Below are 12,698 nucleotides of genomic sequence, written 5' to 3'. Positions count from 1 at the left end.
GATGCATGCTTCATCTTTCACATCGTCATTTCCTCTCTTTTTCATGATTTTGGACGTAAAAATCATTAATTTCTCCTAATTCTTCTTTATTTAATGTTGATTGTGATGGATAATGTTCGCAGATATGATGGATAGATCGGAATGGATGTACCGGATCGATAGAGTGAATGATCCGCGGTACCTCTTTGAATTAAAGAAGTTTATTGCGGTTGGTAAAGCTCACCGTGAGAGACTGAAGCGGATGACAACCATATGTCCATGTTCTCGTTGCAAGAACCTGAAAGCCCACCGAGACAGTGAGGTGCAAACTCATTTGATCATGTATGGTTTCGTCGAGGGCTACACAGTCTGGACATTTCACGGCGAAAGAGTTGGTGCGAGTGGCGGTGCATCTGGAGTGAGCTCTTCGATGTCGACGACGACAGCACCACCGGTGAATAAAGATTCTTCCACAGTAGTTGCGCCAGCCGACAGTGACAACAGTTGTCGTGATTACATCACGGTGGATGATCTAATGCAAGACATGGCCGACGAAGCCGGCGACGGTGGTGATGGTCAGGATACTGTGAGCCAACCCGAGGATGTGTAGCTTGTTGAAGATCTAGTCAAACACTTCGATAAAGACGATGTTGTGTTGGGTTGCCCAAAGTGGTTGGAGAATTTCAGAGAGTTGAAACAGGCAGCAGTTGATCCTCTCTATAAGGACGGCGGCGATTGTCCAAAGGAGTGCACGGCGCTCCGTTTTAACCTCCATATGTTGATGTTGAAGGCTCGTCATGGTTGGTCTGACACTAGCTTCAATGAGTTGTTAAGCTACCTTGCCACCACGTACCCAACGGCTAACAAGGTGCCCACCAATACTTATTGGGCCAAGAAGCTGATCCGGCCAGTGACGATAAAGCTTAGAAAGTTTGATGCATGCCCTAACCACTGCATCCTGTATCGGGGCAATGAGTATGAGAATTTGACGAGTTGTCCGCACTACGACTTTAGTCGGTACAAGAAAAATGCTGGTTGTCGCGTGGATGCAGAAGACGAGGGAGGCTTGCGGGGTGGTCGGAAGAAGAACAAGAAGGGGGCAAAGAAGAGCAGTGTGGCCAAACAGATCTCGGCTCAGCAAGACGATGAAGAAGAGGGTTACACGCACAGGAAAAGTCCAGCACTATCGGTGTGGTACCTACCCATGACCGATCGCCTGCGTGCAATATTCGGGAACCCGGACGATGCCAAGCTCATGTCCTGGCATGCATCCGCTGACCGCCTGAACGACGATGGCAAGCTACGGCACCCATCCGATGGCAAGCAGTGGAAGGATTTCGACGAGGCCTACCCGGAGTTTGGCAAGGAGCCCAGGCATGTTAGGTTCGCGCTAAGTACCGACGGGATGAACCCGTTCGGTGAGCTTAGCAGCTCGCACAGCACTTGGCCCATCGTGCTCACCATGTACAACCTACCTCCCCATCTATGTCAGAAGCATAGGTACCTTATGCTGACCATGCTTATCTCCGAACCGAAGCAGCCCGGCAACGATATAGATGTGTTCCTGGAGCCGTTCATGGAGGAAATGAAGATACTATTTGATGTTGGGGTCCAGATGGTGGATGCATCCCGCAAGGAGAAGTTCACACTAAAAGCAATCATCTTTGTCACCATCACCAATTACCCCGGTCTCTTCTCACTATCGGGGCAGATCAAAGGGAAGACCGGCTGCATAATTTACATCGACGGGACCTGCTACACTTACCTTAAGGGATCCAATAAGATGGTGTACACGAGGCACAGACGGTTCCTCGCAAAAAATCATAGGTATAGAAGAAGTATTATGAACAAATACTTTGACAATCAGGACGAGCCGCAGCGTGATCAACCGACGCAGACTAGTTGGGGGACAAAGGTGTATGAGATGGTCAAGGACATGGATCAGGTGGAGTTTGGAAAGAAGAAGAAGCCGCCTGAAGAGGGGAGCAAGCAAACAAGGAAGCAAAAGCGGGACCAGACGGAGGAAGTCCCCGCCGTCGTTCCTTTCAAGAAGAAGTCAATTTTCTTCAAGTACCTGTCGTATTGGAAAACACTAAATACACCCCATGCCATCGACTGCATGCACCTGGAGAAAAATGTCTTCGAAAGCACGATCGGTGTCCTGCTAGACATCAAGGGCAAGACAAAGGATGGTATCAAGTCACGGACGGATCTTGTCAATCTGGGCATCAGGCCGGACCTTCACCCGGGACCACCTCAGAACGGTAAAGTCGATATCCCGGGTGCGGCCTGCAACCTAACGCAAGACGAGAGGATGGCTTTTCTTAAGTTGCTTAGGGGTATCAAGGTGCCGATTGGTTTCTCTTCCAACATCAAGAGACTGGTCTCCATGAAAGACCTCATAATGACCGGCTACAACTCACACGACTGCCACATCATGCTGACGGTGTTCCTACCAATTGCGATTAGGGCTATCCATCCAGAGTACATGAAGATGGTCATCACACGGATGTCATACTTCTTTAATTGCATCACCCAGAAGGTCATTGATAAGGCTGAGCTGCCTGCCCTGAAGGAGTTCATCGCGGAGACCCTTTGCCAGCTCGAGATGTGCTTTCCACCATCTTACTTTGATATTATGCCACACCTAATGATGCATATGGTTGATCAGATCCATCAACTAGGCCCCATGTACCATACACCAGATGTGGACGTACGAGCAGTTCATGTCCACCCTCAACAGATACATCCATAACCGTGCTTACCTGAAGGGCTCTATGATCGAGGCATACACAACGGAGGAGGCCGTGAACTGGTGTATGAGGTACATAAGAGATGGGAGGGTGATTGGGCTGCCTGTCCATCACCACGAAGGCAAAACCTCAGGGATAGGGTGCACAGGCCGAAAAGTGTGCACCGATGTGGCAAACCGAATGGTGCAAGAAGCTCATTACAGCATCCTTCATCAGTTAGTGAGCATGGAGAAATATATTGAAAAGAACCTGGAAGAGATCCACGCCGCTAATGATGGATAATGCACAGAGGCATGGGTCCAGAACCATCACAAGAGCAATTTCATAGAGTGGCTCAAAGAGCAACACATACCCCTTGAAGGATGCCCTGATGAAGATACGGAGACCGTTAAGAGGCTTGTGTTAGGCCCATCCAGCCAAATCACCACGTGGCAAGGGTATGACGTCCAGGGCTATAGGTTCCACACGAAAGACAAGGACAAGAAGAGCTCGGCACAGAACTGCGGTGTTCGATACGAGGGCGAAGAAGAGTACACGGGCCAGAGGAGGCAATACTATGGGCAAGTTGAAGAAATATGGGAACTTGACTATGGCCAGAACCTATGCATAACCGTCTTCCGTTGCCAGTGGGTCAAACCGAATGCGGTTGCAGTGGACAGTTATGGGCTAACCACCGTGGACCTCAAAAGTATCGGCTACAAAGATGACCCGTGGGTACTAGCAACCAATGTCGCACAAGTGGCCTACTATATATATGCAGAGGACCCAAAAAGGCATGTGATTGTGTTCGGAAAGCAGCGGATTGTGGGAGCTGATGGGGTGCAGAGTCCCGAACAATACAACAACTACGCAGAGCTCGAGCTTTTTACCAATCATCCAAAGAAGATCAAGGCCATCGAGGATCGATTCAACAAGTCCAGGATGATGCCGTGGGCCCGCCCTGATGGTGAGAAAAGGACGGTGAAAGCACCTGCACCAAAATGATTTATGTATCCCAGAGACATATATATATATATATATATGTAATAATGTAGTGGACTCTATATATATCCCAGAGACATATATGTAATAATGTATCCCAGAGACTCTATATGTAACAATCCTAGATACTCTATATGCATGCATCAATCTACTACCACTACTCTACTACTACTACAACAATCTACTACTCTATATGAATTCGGTCTCGCATACGGTCAAATTCGGTTAGTATAGAAAGAGGATAAGATTCTATAGAGATTAAGCCACCAAATCTTAAGATTGTGTGTATGTATAATGGAGGAACTTAGAGGAGGTGTATTTGTCACTTGCACTTGGTGCATACTCTATAAAAGAGGATAAGATTCTTAAGTGTGCTACAAAAGTCAAGTAATAAAAAGCCAAGGGTTCTTTTTATCACTCAGCGCTTATAGATAGGTGGTTGTTGAGTGTTGGTGCGAATGTCCCTATTACTTGTTAGGGATGCAAATATATCGGATATGGAGGGATATCATTGATATTATATTTATTTTTATATTTGTATTCGATTTTGAATTCTAATGCATTATGTTAGTATAGACTAATGAATATAGCTAATGAATTATGTTAGTATAGACTAGTTTCATCTTCATGAGACTTAAAATAGCTAATGAATTCTGAACTGATGATCTTTACCACGGCGGGCATATAACAGAGCCCGCCGCGGTTAATAGATTAACCGCGGCGGGCAACGTAACCGCCCGCCGTGGTAAACATTTCCCACGGTGGGCTGTTATGTTGCCCACCGCGGTTAATTGCAACCTATATAAGTTGTTCCCACCCTCAACATTCTAAGTCTTTCGCGCGGTTCAGTTTTACCCCGAAGGGCTGCCAAAATCTCACACCGCCGCCGCCATCTCCATCGCCGATTAAGCTCCTTCGTGCACCGACCCCCGCCCCCGTTCTCCTCCCCGTGCCCGATCCGCGCCCCCGTCCTCCTCTCCCTTGCCCGTGCCCCGCCCCTATGCTCCTCCAGCGCCCCATCACCGGAACCCTAGCGCCGGCCACTGAGAAGTCTCGCGCCGCCGCTGAGCTCCTCCACGCTGGGCCCCATCCCCGGAATCATTGCTCCGGCCACCGAGTTCCTCCGTGCTAGGCTCAATCCCCTCTCGGAGTCTCGTTTCGTGTTGCTCGGAGCACGCACAGCAAAATCCGATCCGCCCCAAGTTACGCACGATGATCCTCTCTCTCCTTTGCTGATTTGTAGATCGATTCTCCTCCCTAGGCGCGATCTATGGTTAAGACCTAGGCGGTGCCATGGTGGGGATCCTCATCGCTTCTGTTCATGGATGGCTCATGATGATCTAGGTTCCACTGACTTTTATCACTTTTGTGCGAATTATATTGGGGTGGGGGGTTAATTGCTTGATGACATGATGATCTAGGAACTACGGCCATCTTCTAGGCGACTACAGTACTAGATATGAATCGTATCAAGTAAAAATCAGTTTTGTTGCTTTGCCCCTCTAGAATCTTTTCAGTTGAATAATCACCTAAACTGGGCTTATTGAATTTGGATTTGTATGTCTACGATCAGTTTTGTTGCTTTTGGTCTCTTTGCTTTGCCCCCTCTAGATCAGTCGAATAATCACCTGAACTGCATGCTTTGATATGTGCTTTGATAGTTCCTTGGATATGTGCTTTGATAGTCGAAGATGTATGTTGTAGCTGTTACCTGAGAAAGTTTTCATTGTTGTCAATCTGCATGCTTAGGAGATACATGAAGGCTTATATGCAGTTGACGCTATAGCTTTTGCCTGTGAACACTACTAGTATACTGCCTACTACTACTCCCTCCTCCTCTACTCCTCTACTCCCTCCTATACTACTAGTATACTACTACTACTGCCTACCTCTACTCCCTCCTATACTACTACTAGTATACTACTACTACTGCCTACTACTACTCCCTCCTCCTCTACTCCTCTACTCCCTCCTATACTACTAGTATACTACTACTACTGCCTACTACTACTCCCTCCTCCTCTACTCCTCTACTCCCTCCTATACTACTATTCTACTACTGCTGCTCCTGTTTTTGATTTGTGAAAGGTTTTTGTTTAATGGGGCTAGTTCCTTTTTTGGCATATGCAATGATGAACTTTTTTGGCATTTGCCTCTCTTGCTTGTCATTGGCAGTTTGGCATTGCCAATTGCCATGATGCCCATTAATCCACTGCCTATACTCTACTACCTACACTCTACTGTCTACTGCCTACACTCTATAGCTTGATGCAAATTTTTTGATTTGTGAAAGTTTTTTGAGATGGCTAGCTACTACTTATCCCCTTACTGGTACTCTACTGCTTGATGCAAAATGGTACTTGTATTACCTATTTCTCTCTACCACTGTTGTCTTACTACTGATCTATGATGCTTTTGGTGAACCATAGCATTTGAATTCAATTCTTTTTGCTGCCTATGATGCCAAAGAAATTTATGACAAAATTTTGAGCATATGCCACTGCCTATGATGCACCTTGCCTTTAAACTAATTCTGAGCTAAATTTGTGATAATTTTGAGATGAATTGGTCACTCTGCTGCAATTTTGCCAAATTTGATATAATTTGTGAGAATTTTGAGATGAATTGGTCACTCCCTCCTTTACTACTAGTATACTACTACTACTGCCTACCTCTACTCCCTCCTGTACTACTACTAGTATACTACTACTATAGCCTACTACTTTCTAGTAGTATACTACTACTAGTATACTACTACTACTGCCTACTACTACTCCCTCCTCCTCTACTCCTCTACTCCCTCCTATACTACTAGTATACTACTACTACTGCCTACTACTACTCCCTCCTCCTCTACTCCCTCCTATACTACTAGTATACTACTACTACTGCTTACTACTACTCCCTCCTCCTCTACTCCTCTACTCCCTCCTATACTACTATTCTACTACTGCTGCTCCTATTTTTGATTTGTGAAAGGTTTTTGTTTAATGGGGCTGGTTCCTTTTTTGGCATATGCAATGATGAACTTTTAAACTTATTGCTGAGGCAGTGGCATATGCAATGATGTGAACCCTTTTATGCTAAGGCAGCGGCGATGATGATCGAGTGCCCTCGCTAAACTAGGATGGCTTGTATACCAGATACAAGCAACCCGTTTAAAAGCGATGTGATGACAATGGGGCAAATCTGAGCCAACTACTACTACTTTACTACTCTAGTACTACTCTACTTTACTACTCTATAACTGTGTCTATACAACTAAAATATGTATTCATTGTAGCTTTCCAATGGCGGAGGAACCAATAAGCGAATGGTGCGACCCTACCCCTAGTGCATCATCATCAACTAGCCTCGAGAGCCAAGTGTCTGTGACCCCGAGGCCAACAAAGAAACATCGTACAGAGGATGAAGATGATCCGACCTACCAACCGAGGGACGACGAAGTTGAAAGTGCGCGGTCTCCAAACCCTGAACAGATGCCGGTGGTGCCTCAAGAATTGAATTTCGAGGAGGAACAAGTCAGTGACAAAGAACCCCCCGCTCCATCTCCAACCACTTCAGGCAAGTCTAGTGGTCAAAGGACAAAGCTGAGAAGGGGGAACATGGGAGGCACCGGAGGGAAATCCACGGCGAAGTCCATGTGATCCATGAGGTGGGACCAGAGGGAAACCCGTTGTCGCCACCCACGGTCCTTGCCAAGTTCAGCAACCAGGTGGCATGTATAGTCAAGGATAAGGTGAAGATCACTTGGGAGGAGTGGAACAATGTCCCGGTCGACTACAAGACACATATCTGGGGTGAGGTGATGAGGAGCTTCCATTATCCCGAGGACGCCGATCTGGACAAGTGCAGGGAGTGGGTCATGCACATGGCAGGAAGAGCCTTTAGAAACTTCAAGTCCATGCTGACCAGGTACTACCTAAAGCTAGGCAAGTCACCCTGTGTCAAATACACTATGGTGAAGGAACATCACTGGGAAGAGTTCTGCAAACAAAGAACAACAGAAGAAGCAAAGGCAAAGAGCGCCAAGTTCAGCGCACTCACGAAGAAGAACCTGCACCCCCACCACTTGGGCATGATTGGGTTTGCTGGTAAGAGGCCCCAGTGGCAGGAGGAAGAAAGGGCTAGAGCTGCCACTAGGCTTCCCGATCCGTACGACGGTGTAGACTTGAGGGCTAAGGACTTCATTTATGCCCGCAAGCTAAAGAAGCTTAAGGAGGGCGCGAGCAAGTTCAATGAGCCCAAGTTCGAGGAGGTGGAGAGGGCTCTCATCGAGGCCGCTAAATCCAAGGACAGCTTCGAGGTTCGTAGGGGCCAGGACTTGCTGACCCTGGCGCTGGGAACCCCCGAGCACCGTGGCCGCGTCCGTGGCATGTCGTCGAAGATGAGCTAGAACTCAGTGGAGTCATGGCAATCCGACGCTGCCACATACCGGTCAAGGCAGAGGTACAAGGAGGGCATCTTTTAGAAGGGCTATGATCAAGGCATGGCCGAAATGATCAGTCGGTCCATAAAAGAAGCCTTCACGAGTAATGACCTAGATATGGTGTCGATGAGGTCATAGATGCTTCACCAGGCTGGCGTGGCCGTGCCTCAAGTTCCACAAGGGTAGACACAAGGGCAGCCACTGCTGATGATCGAGGATCGCCCAAGGCACCCCCTCGACGACATCCGGCAACCCATGCGCATCCACCTCAACATCCCGTTTGGTAGGGTGAAAAAGTTGACCGTGGGTGAGGGTTACATGCACCCCAAAGAAGATATCAAAGATTTCAACCAAGACTAGATCCCTACCAACTATGCTGCCGTGATACTTACATGGTATGCGACCCAATACGAAGAATTTGAAATGGAATATCCAATTGCACAAGGGGTAACGATCCTTGGAGCTACCATTGGTTCCGAAGTCCTATGGAACAAGGATGACATAGAGATCATTCTCTCGACGCCAACTTCTACGCCGATGGCGACACCAGCATCACAACCATCCGTTGCCGGATCTTGTCCCACCGATGATCCAGATCACGACGATGGCGATGACGAAGGCAATGGCGGGGATGACAAGGGAAGGAAGTCACCCCGAGGCACAAGCCCTCACCCTCGTTCTCCTCCTCCAACAACAAGTCCACCCCCACCTCTTGATAGTCCGTCTAAGGGCACAAGCAAAGGACCGGGAGGCATGGAGGAACTGGGGGCAAAGACACCGCCTACTGCCATTGCGAGCACAAGCCACTGTCCTCCACCGCTGGCGAAGACTAAAGGCGACCAAGGGCATCTCACATACTCACTTGAGTTCGAAAGGTATGGTAGCGGTGAGCATAATTTGCTAATAACTTTTCTTTGCCATAATATGGTACTAACATTTCTATCCCAGGCCGAGATCACCTTTCCATCTATTTCCTGAATCGAATGACTGCCCCGGCCATTACGAGCATGGGAAGTTCATGATAACCAAGGCCCAGCTCATCGACGAGGAAAGGTGGGAGACAAGGAGGTTTCATCTCTGGTACATGGAAGCGGCAAAAGCTGGCCTACATGGTTTTCTAGTCAAGGTTGTGGCGGAGTACTTCCACTTGCCTAGCAACAATGTAGAACTCCCCATGGACTTCCACGACATGTATAGACTACTACGGGAACAAGACCTTGACATCGCCCAAGTCACCTTGTTCTCTATGTAAGTGATGAATTGCGAGTTTCACATATCACCTGCCTTTGAATCGGTCAAGACTACTTATATATACCACGATGGCTTGTCCTTGCAGGTTGATGGCCTATATATCCAAGGAACTAAAACTTGATGTTATCTATCTATCTCCAATGCATATTGCTCAAAGAGTCATCATTGGTTACCACCTAGATGACAATCATCCAACCATGAAAGACTTGACCAAGCGACAGAGAGAGGCGCACAGGAAGAAACTGATGGACAATGAGAAGTTGAACATTTCAAGATACATACTAGGAGCAATGAAGAAGATCAGGAGAAATGGGTGTATCATAGCTGCCTACCACTTTGGATAAGTCGAAGACATGCCTGTAGAGATAAGTGGGTAGCTAGCTAGTATTATTATTTCTCATCGTAACCTGTATTTTGTTTCAATGGCGCAGCCAAGGCCTCGAGGGTCATTGGGTTGCATTTATCATCTACCCTCAGGATGGCAGGGTCTGCGTATTTGATTCGTTGAGAATGCCAAACTTAAAAGGGTACAAGGTCTTTGAAGATCACCTCAGAGTGTAAGTGACTGAACTGTCTTCTCATATGTGTTCTAATGCCCTGCCTAATACTAGTACATTTCGTATAGCACTTATAAGGAGTACGTGAAGGATCCTGAATGCTATGATCGAAGAACAGAGAATTTTAAGGCTAAGCATAAGAACCGCATCAAAATCAGACGCAACTTTCCGGTAAGTATTTGAAAGGTTTAATTATGCTTTCTGTTCATAAGCGTTCTAATGCCTGTATTCTAATGCTTGTGTATCGATAATGCAGTGTGCCAAACAACCGGTAGGATCACAAACCTGTGGCTTCTACGTCTGTGAGTACCTGAGGGAGTGCAAGCAGTACAGCAGCAGTTGGAGGGTGCTCAAGAATAGATTGAACTGGTGGAGAGACATGCAGAGCACCCAACACTCCTTCAAGCAGACAAAGGCGGACATATGTAAGTTTGTCTTAGACAAATGCGTGCTTGAAGGGAGCACGTTCTTCAATGAGAACAGCCAGCTAGCGATTTTACCGGAGTACGAGAGGCTGAGGAAATGACCCACGATGATGCATCCGCAAGATTACTCCTTAGGGCATGTATAACGACTTTAATATGTAAATGTAATGAATTAACGATGACAAGAATGACTAAGTGAATGTATATATATGTATATTATCTCTTGTGTAATGCCTGCATACTTTTTAAGTTTAATCTGTGAAATCTGGATGTGATTTGAATTTGAATTTGAATTTAATTATATGCCTGCTGTATTTTTTTAATTTAGAAAATAATTTACCGAGGCGGCAAATAATAATGCCCGCCACAGCTAACGAACATAACCGCGACGGGCCACGAAAGGTGTCCGCCGCGGTAAAATAATTTACCGCGGCGGGCGGTTCAACGTGACCGCCGTGGTAAAAGTATATTTACCGCGGCGGGCACGTTACACCGCCCGCCGCGGTAATTCGGTTAACCGCGGCGGGCAAAGCCGCCCGCCGTGGTTAAGCCACAATTTACCGTGGCCTCTAGGCCGTGGCGGACGGCTTTGCCCGCCGCGGAAAATCAAAAACGCCCGCCTCCATTAAAGTTTGTGTAGTAGTGTTGGAAGAAAATCTATTCCATGTATTATTATTTGCCACTCAACACGAGCTATGATTTTTGAAGCAGAAATTGAAAGTGTTTTTCTTTAATTTACTCGAGATAAACAATAAATAAGCATAGCCCAAATGCTTCATGCGTGCGTGGAAATGTATTATATGCTTATATACAATAAATTCAGCCTTTGTTGTATATCGATAGAGCGAAACAATATAGTCATCGTACTAAAACTAGGCTTGTTAACATTGTTTAAATTCTCGTTAGTTGCCTCGCACCTACCATTTGTTATTAGCAGGAAACTTTCCTACCATTTCCTTTTTCAACATAATAAAGGAATTGTATATGTACGTTGAATCGAGACTGAAAGCTTGCTCACTTTTCTTTTCCGACGTTGCACCGGAAATTGACATAATCATCTACAGCAAAAGATGAGCTCCATTAAGGCCAGCCCCAATGCGGGCAGTCAGTAGCATATGCTTCGGTCAAAAAGTACTGGACACGTAGACATAGTGTGCACACGACTACCAATTTTATAACCGTAGTCAACAGCTACAGTAAAAACGTCACTTCATCATTCAGCTTTTTTTTATAGGCTTCTTTTCTCGTTCTACCTCTCAAAAAGCACGAACTAGTATTGCTGCTCCGTCTCTCGCAACGCATGCTTAGCTTGGTGCCTGGAACTTTTATCAGATGAGGTCTTCGCAGCCTCTGCAGGCGAAACTGTAACATCCTAGGTGTTAGATTTATATAATTTAACTTACTTTGTATGAGCATCATCATCAAGCATTCACATATAAGCTTTAACATATGAAACTTATGATTGAAACATATGAAATATGCATGTTATTTTATGTTTTCTTGTATGTATGCTTATGATCATAAGTGAATAAGTGTAAGTGGTTGATGTTAGTTACTAAAACACCTTAGCTACACTTAGGAAGACTAGTGGAACATTGTTCATGTAGACCACTTTGTCTAATTAAGCTCCTAAGTGATGATTTACATGTTGACCTAGGAAGTATTTTATGTAATCAATGTATGAAATGCTTGTGTGACCCTAGGAATACCTTAACTATGTTTAGAATGTCATTGTGAACAACTTTGGTATTCATGACTATGGCTAGTTTGGTTACTAAGTCATAGTTCAAGTGCTAGTCATCATTTAAATGTAGTATCTTTGACCTAGTTTGAACTATGTTATAGAGATTTTGCATGGATGTGTTCACTAAAGCAAAGTTGTAGTATTTGAGTAGAGCAACAACTTTTATTTTTGGGTCATAGGCTAGTTCAGCTCCTAACGTGCTTGAATTTGGCTCACAAGAATCAGCATTTCATTGTTTTCACACTTGAAAAATTTTGCTAAGTCTTTTTGCGCCGACAGTGCTGATGTACCCGACTTTGTGATGATTTTACTACTTATCTGTTGAGAATTATGCCTTGATCCTTTAAGAGAACTTGGAGATGGTACATAGGGCTACAAGTTTTGTTCACATAATTTTCGATAATGCGCTGTGGATTAAGAGTTTGAACAGCATCAACTCGGGCTGTCAGGCGCTAATGCAGGCTCTGATGGCGGCCGAGCTCGCGCCGTCGTGGCCGACCAGGCACTGGCCGCGCACGCCATTTGGCATCCGTACGCCGGCGCAGGGTCCGCTCGTCAGGCATCGACCGCCAGCATGAC

The sequence above is a fragment of the Miscanthus floridulus genome, chromosome 7 (genome assembly GCF_019320115.1).
Source record: "Miscanthus floridulus cultivar M001 chromosome 7, ASM1932011v1, whole genome shotgun sequence".
In the NCBI taxonomy this organism is placed as follows: Eukaryota; Viridiplantae; Streptophyta; class Magnoliopsida; order Poales; family Poaceae; genus Miscanthus; species Miscanthus floridulus.
The sequence above is the reverse complement of the archived record's forward strand: the minus strand, read 5'-3'. Positions refer to the sequence as shown.